We start from the raw sequence: 8,454 nt of genomic DNA on the forward strand, positions 1-8,454 counted from the left end.
CCGCTGCGCAGCGCCCCGACCCGACCCAGCAGCCCGAGCGGCGGCGCCAGGCAGCGCGCGTCGAGCGCCGGCAGCAGGAGCCAGGCAGCGCTATGGAAGGCCGAGAGCGCGGCGGGGGGAGGAGTAAGGGGCTGCTTGGGGTTCCGAGCCTCGCCCCCAGAAAGCCCCAAACCCAACAGAAGTGCAATTAAATGGTGCCGGGACCTCTCACCGCCACCGCATCTCATCCTCAGCCAGCAAACACCTGATTTTGTCAGGTTGAAGTGGATGGGAAATCCCCTCTTCCCTGTAACATAAAAGGTTTTTTTTTAAGTGTCTTTCCCTAAATAGTTACTTTTGTATAAAAGGGAGTGAGGATTTCACACTGCAATTTCAGTAGAGTCACTACAACAGAGTTGGAGATAAATTTTTGCATTGCCCAGGTGTCACACTGTAACATGCTACAGTGCTTCTAAGCCTGAATATTAACCTGAACCGTATGCAAGTTCCAGTGGGGCATTACATTCCAATATCACATTTACAAAGTTTGTCACATTTATATGGTGTACCACAGTGACAATTACGATCGTGGAGTTACAGCTCTTCCATGCTGAAAACAGCAGCAACATTAAAACACCTTTTTTCAACTGTAAAACAGAAGCATCTACTTCAACAAAATTGCAAGCATAGCTGAAGGTTACATAAAGATTATCCCCTACTAAGATCTGGGAGGGTGCTTACACATGCGGCTCTATTATTAGTAAGCAGCCAAATGCTGTGGACGCCCAAGTTGTAAACCGAGGATTGTAACATATGTACGTTTTGGAGAAGAGGTAAGATAGGCCTTTTCCTTGAAACAACACTCAAAGAAGTGATACAGCACAAACTGCCACCACACCTGTGTCATGCACTCTTCACAGCAAGACTGTCTTGTGTCTTGAAGCCACAGAGAGACAGGTGGGTTTTAGGCACTCGTACATCATGGTCAATGCACACAGTGGTCACAGTGCCTGCCAGCTGATAGGGCTGCACGTACAGAGGCTAATCAGAGGCAACTAAAATTATCTGGGACCTAGATAGGATCTTGCCACAGGTTAAAACTGAGCCATGAACTGGACAAGCATTCAGAAATTTTGGCTGTTCCGCCCAAGGGGATATGAAAACCCAACAAAGGAATGAATTCTTAAGGAAAAGAATAACTCTTCTTTCAGAAACAGATTTTTGGAGAAAACAAAAAACAAAAAACAACCCAGAAGTGATCACCGTAGCATTTAAGGGATTGCACCAGTTCAGATTTAATTCCATTTTGCCCAGATGCAGTAACCCAGCACCTGCAATAACTGACTCAGGTTAAATCAGATGTTAACATCAAATGAAATTTGTTACCATTTCTCCTACAACCACATCACTGATAAAAGCAGTACACAGTGAGCAGCTGAGAGCTACCACTACGCTAGAGGTAAACAAGCTTGTACGTGTTCTACAGTGGGTGCAAGTGAGGTCAGAGATAATGCTATTGGAAAGCTAGGAATCTCAACTCAGTATGATTACTTTGAACATATTTAAGTTCTAGAAAGTCTTACAGTATTCATTTCTTTAAAAACACAATCCAGCACCTTCTTCACTGGAAATGCATGCAAAGCGTTAAATGCAGATGAAATCTATCAACATCCAAAATGTATCAGGTAAGGAAATTATAATTGTAAATTAATTGCTATATAGTACTTATAAAAAGCCTGCTGTGGGACTGTTAAGAGGAAAGCATGTCACACCTAGCAACACAACCAACAGACATGGCATTAGGGAAGTATTTCAGTGGAGAAATCAGGGATTAAGCAGATGGTAATGCATATCTTTTTGCAAACAGATGCATTAAAAGGAAACAAAACACAGCTCTCATTATTTGTACTGTATGCTTCAATATCAGAACAATACTCAATTAATTGAACCAGTACTAACCAGATTCTTCATATTAGCTGCTCCATCATCCTTGGGGCAGCAATTCTTTATGGCAAAGAAATCAGCAGTCTCCATGACTGTTCCCTTTTAATTGGCTCTAAAACAAGCAGCTTTGTACAGCATCAATTTCTCCTATAACGTGTCGCCGCAAGTCCAAAGAACAATAGCAGAAAGAAGAGACCAAGCAAAAGTTAAAACTAGGCAATCTTTTCCTTTCTTTTTAGCTTCTTTCTCTTAAATAAACCCATTGGAAAGAATAAATAACACACTGTTCGCACTGCCTTTGCCTGTTAAAGCATATTCTCAGTATTCTTTTGTAACATTTTCCAAAAGGTATCATACACCTGCTGCTGCAAAGAGCCTGCATCTAACTCCCTAGAGCCCATCGTTTGCTGCACCACAGCATCTTCCTAGACTTAATAGGTAAACATGGCTTTCTTAAGAGGGTACACATACAAAACATTGTAGTTCTTACTAATCTTCATTTGATGAAAGCATCTTGAGAATTTTTTTTGGGGGGTGAAGGGGGTTAGATGGAGGAGTGCAAACAGTAGCACACACAAAAATGTGTTTAACAAAGCATCTCTGAACTCCTATGAACACCCTTTCATTGCTCTATTTTCAAGACTAATACTCTGTATGGGAAAAGCTTATCTAATCAAGTGTTAAAACAACTATGCAAAACACAACATTCGCAGCATTTCCAAAGGTTTTATGTAACCATGTGTTATACCCTTTGTACCTCTCTGCTTTACTTGAGCCTTTAGTCTACCAGTGACTTAGGCCTACCAAAACAGAAGTTGAAACAATCTGAATCAACCAACTGATCCCCAGTCTTCGCTGGGGAGAACAGATGAGCCCAACCATGATACATGAGTGGAGCTATAGCAAATGGAAGTTTCAGTTCTTTGTAATGGCAAGATTTCATAGAATCATAGAATAGTTAGGGTTGGAAAGGACCTCAAGATCATCAAGCTCCAACCCCCCTGCCATGGGCAGGGACACCTCGCTCTAAAACATATTACCCAAAGCCTCATCCAACCTGGCCTTGAACACTGCCAGGGATGAAGCATTCACAACCTCCCTGGGCAACCTATTCCAGTGCCTCACCACCCTAACAGGAAAGAATTTCCTCCTTATATCCAATCTAAACTTCCCCTGTTTAAGTTTTAACCCATTACCCCTTGTCCTATCACTACAGTCCCTAATGAAGAGTCCATCCCCAGCACCCTTATATGCCCCCTTCAGATACTGGAAGGCTGCTATGAGGTCTCCACGCAGCCTTGTCTTCTCCAGGCTGAACAGCCCCAACTTTCTCAGCCTGTCTTCATATGGGAGGTGCTCCAATCCCTGGATCATTCTCGTGGCACTCCTCTGGACTTGTTCCAACAGTTCCATGTCCTTTTTATGTTGAGGACACCAGAACTGTACACAATACTCCAAGTGAGGTCTCACGAGAGCAAAAACTTCCCTCAAAAACTTCTTAAACAGTAACAAGCATCTTGACTAGTTGTTTCTATGGTTATTCAACAGAGTTTTTTAATTTACTTACTCATTTCCTGTAGATTATAATGGCATGGTCTGAAGTTATACCAAGTATAGTTTTCAAATTCTGGTGTTCACACACTGTTATTAAGTTCACATTTAAAATGCCTTCACTTTTTTTTAACTTAGAAGCAGTAACTGGAAGCAAACAAATATTTTGGTTTTTAAGGTCATGTTACTAGAGTTCTCTGCTCTGGGGCAACCTCCACTTATTGTTTATGCATATACAGACAATATTTAAGCCTTTTCAAGATCCCCCCCAGATAATTTTAAATGCTACAACATAGCTAGCAGATGATTTCAAGCAGAAGCTACTTGAAGAGCTTTCTCATGTTCACAGCCACGAAACATTCAGACAACTTTCAGACTCCATCTGCTCCAGCTTTTAATGCAAACAAGTAGCCTTTTAAAAAAATAACCTTAAACAATCCTGAGGGAAGTACCTTCTCTGCACACAGAAGCTATACCTCCTACTTAGATGCCTGAAGCAAGGTTCACTACACCTCAGCAAACTACCTAGAAAAAGTTTTGCAAAGAAAAAAAAGAGGCAATGGGTTGCTCTTTTGTAGTAATTGGAACTAAGAGACAGTCATTATCTACTGATTCACTTTGTGGATGTCCATTAAATTATACAAGTACTTCATTTAAATCAGCTTTAATCAGCTACATCAAAGGCATTTGTTTCACTCAAAGAGAATTAATAAAACCTGTTATCCCAAAGGCAAATGGTGGTAACATGAGAGTGGCAAGCAATGAAGGGGGGGGATAGAGGAGAGAGAGAAGAAAGAACAGATTTTATTTTTCCCTACAGCTATTATTCTTCAAAGAATCCTATTTCCAAGTTAACCAACAGTCATTCTGAAAACTTGAAAGTCACCTTCACTTACAGAAGTGGTCTCATACTATATTGGATAAAGTTTAATACAATAGAACATTGTAATTTATTTACTATGCTAATTCTAGGCAATGTTTCTCCTCCCAATTACCTCTTCAGGGGTGCAAGCAAACAGAAATTGAACATTACTCAAAAAGTTTTCCATAAAATATAAACTGACAAGTTATTCTGTACAGTATCACATCTTTATTCTTACTACCTATTCTTATACTTGTGAGTTGCCGCAATACATTCATACACAGCACTGCATCTATTGTGCATTTCCATATACTCATGAACTTCCTAACTGTACTGCATGCTGACTTTCAGACATCAGTCTATGGAGACAAGCAGCCTTTTATTTGCTTTAAGCTGCTTGAGGAGGGGAAGTCTACCTTCACTGTATGAAAGCGATTTTACAAGGGCCTGTAGTGACATGACAGTAGGGAATGGCTTTAAAGAGAAAGGGGGCAGATTTAGATTAGATATTAGAAAGAAATTCTTCACTGTGAGGGTGGTGAGATGGTGCAACAGGTCCCCAGAGAAGTTGTGGATGCCCCATCCCTGGAAGTGTTCAAGGCCAGGTTGGACAAGGCTTTGAGCAGCCTGGTCTGGTGGAAGGTGTCCCTGTCCATGGCAGGGGGGGTGGAACTAATGATCTTTATGGTCCCCTCCAACCCAAACCATTCTATGTACACCCCATTCCCTCTCAGGCTGTCGTCCCAGATAATCTCAAGTTCTTTCTAGAGTGCTCCACACTACGTGTACCACTGATCAGCTTCAAATATTACACTTAACCTAAAAAGCACATGTAAACCCTGACCTCAAAACTGCTTCTTTAACAAATATGTTAATTGGTACACATGCCAAACCTAATATAACTTCAAAGGCTCCCCAAAACTGTAGAAACCCCAGAGAAAGGTGTAGCAAAATAGTGAGAAGACTTCAGCTCTTAAGTGTCCTAGAATAAGGCTACTAGAAGATACTTTAATTTCCTCTACCCTTCCAAATTACTGCAAAAAAAAAAAAAAAAAAAAAAAGTTAAAATTAACCCAGAACATGGGGTGGGGGGAAAATTCATACTCAGTATTCTCTCAATAAGGCAGAAAAACATAACTTGGTATGTGATTCCCCCCCCTTTTAGATTCAGTAACTACAAACCATCGTTCTCTTGTATTATAGCATCATGCATAATTACCATCCAAAGCACTTGCAAGAACCCTCTAAACTGCTTGTTTTGCAGCACATGAAAGCTCACCTTCCTTCAGGTAAATATGGAAAAAGTCTTTAGTACTTGCCCAAATGCTGTTTGAAATTTATTTCACAATGATAAAAATGAAAAGATTTTACAATTTTCCCTACTACAGAAAATTTCCAAAGTTAAGATTTCTTATCATAAATAAAAAGAGTAAACTAAGTAAGTTACATCTTAGAGGTTTATATTAAATATAAATGGCTTATACTTCATAACACAAAGAGTAAGTGTTCAGTATTTCTTTATAAAATTTAAGATACACAGGCCTTGTACATATGGCTTCATTAACATACAGTTTGTTCTCAGTCATATCCATCAACACAAATAGCATCTCTACATAAAAGATGCATCTTAATGATTTCAATGAAGTGCAGTATACTCCATTAGAGAGAACGTGTTTTAATTAACAGTTCTAATACCAGTTACAGTGTACAATATTTTTGCCAACCTACTGTGTTGTGATTATACAAAAGAGGAAGAGACCAAATCATACAGCACTCATCGCAGTACAGACCCCAGTACAGGTTTACCTCATGAATGGCTGAAAGATTCGGCATGTCATACATAACTCAACATGTTTATTAAAAAGTGGCCAACATATTCCAACAAGAAGTCAGGCTCCACACAAAACTGCAGTGAAATTTAAGTACTATTTTAGAATCAAAAATGCATTATGGAGTTAGATACCCATTGAAACAAACTGATCTGCAAACAAAGTATTTCCATATAATGCTTTAAAAGGTTTGACAGACATCACCTCTTTTGGGGGAAGTCCAACATTCTAACAAATAAATTTCATTATTTGACAGTTTCAAATTGTAGGTTTTGAGGCTAGGACATTCACATTTAGAACATTAACAGTGTGAGTTCTCCATTTTAATAAAATATTATGAAAACCCCAACACTAGACCAAGCTATCACTCAGCCTAAAAATACATGCAGTTACAGCAATAATCCCAGCATCAAATCCCTTCAGGCAGTGAAGTTGTTCAGCTACAATATCATATACACAGCTTTCTAACCAGCTGGGAAGGTACAAAAGACAGAAGCTCAAGACACACACTGTAATACAGGAGACAGGATACATCCTTGAAGTTTCGTCTAGCTTCTGGGCTTTTTAACAACCCCCAACTACAACATACACATACACTTCTGCGAATAAAAACTTGAGAGGAATTTTCCCTAGAATACAGAAATTCAGATTAAGTCACAACATTTACTTCCATTTACTTTGGTAACACAGCTCTTTGTAGATTACGCAAGCAGCAAAACAACAGTATGAAAAAAATAATCTTGTTATGATAGCTGAATATTTGAATAAAGGTAGCACATAAAGCATTTCTGGAAAAAACATCTGAAATCATCATGGAGACAACAGCTGAAACTGATTTGGATTAAAAAGCCAAGTACTAGAAACTGACCACAATTGGTGAACACAGTTCATGAAGTAAAGAAAGTGTTACAAAGCTAACACAGAATAAAGCTAGGCCTGATCTCATTTTAACATCTTAGAAATAGTTTTTTAAACTCATTCTAACAGAAGAAAGAATATGTGAAATGAGCACACAATGAGAAGTTGAACAAGACGGCTGAACAGCATTTGCAAACAATTTAAATACAGAACAAAAAAATAATAAAGAAAAACCCAGAAGTTTGTGCAAGAATGCTGGAAACATGCCAATATTCAGGGATTTATACAACGGGGGGTGATGGGAAATCTGAAAACTAGGAGAAATTTCATATGGTTTGCTTACCAAGTCTGCGACTGAGCAGGACTGCAAAATTAGCTAATGCAATTTAGGAATGACTCCAAGCTAGGACACACTGTTTTCTCAGTAAACTTTGGCATAACTACAATAAGAATATTACCATTTCTTCTGTGAACTAAGCTAACTGAAAAACAAATTGGCAGATCTATAGAACAGTGATTGAAGAGAAAAAACTAATTAAACTTAAAAGTTAACAGACATGCCCTCTCAACCACACAGATGGAATATCTAAGTGTATTTCAATACCATTTAGAAAAAACTCCTTTCCAGTTTTACATGTTAAAAGACTTATAATTATCCAGAAAGACTGGATTATACAAGAAAAATTACTTCCTGTAAATGAAGCGCAATACATATGAAAAAAACAAAACCCAGCACCGAAAACTAAGAACTCATGCCAGGTGAACAAGTCAGATTTCTGGCAGCAAAAAGAAGGGCTATAGAGGCATAATTCCCCATTTATGCATTATGGACATAAATCCATATACACTGTAAGAGAACCACTTGATTAAGCTGGGAGAGGAGAAAGTACCTTAAATGCAGGTATGAAGCACCATGCTAACACAAGAGATGCATTCAAAAAGGAATATTCTTTGCTTGCAAACATACTGTAGTACAGAACATTGTTATGCAGCCTAATATGTAGTAAAAACTGTAGTGTGTTTTTTTAAACATTCCTGTGTGGTGACACCCCTGAGCTCTACAGGAGAGCAGCTGTTTCCAGAAGTGAATTATGGCTCTTAACTGCAAAACACTCTTGAATGTGCATCAATGTCCGTAACCCAGTGCATTCTAGGATTTTAAGCTTCTGAAAGACATTCTGTATCTTGCAGATTTATTTTTTCCCATAGTAGGCCTTCATATTCCTAGGCTAAGTCTCAATAAGCAATGAAAGAAAGTACTACATGGTACAATTTTAAAGTAAGTTACATCCTAATTGCACTTGTATTTCTATTAAAAAATAATTCAAATTATAGTCAATGCCTGTGTTACAGATGAGACTTCAACAATACACTATACAGCTGCATTGTTTTCACTTAGTTACTCCGAAGGAGACAGAAAAATCAAAACTC

Source organism: Neopsephotus bourkii, unplaced genomic scaffold (genome assembly GCF_033783945.1).
Source record: "Neopsephotus bourkii isolate Nb327-2 ecotype Australia unplaced genomic scaffold, CSIRO-AGI_Nbou_v1 NB_1820, whole genome shotgun sequence".
In the NCBI taxonomy this organism is placed as follows: Eukaryota; Metazoa; Chordata; class Aves; order Psittaciformes; family Psittacidae; genus Neopsephotus; species Neopsephotus bourkii.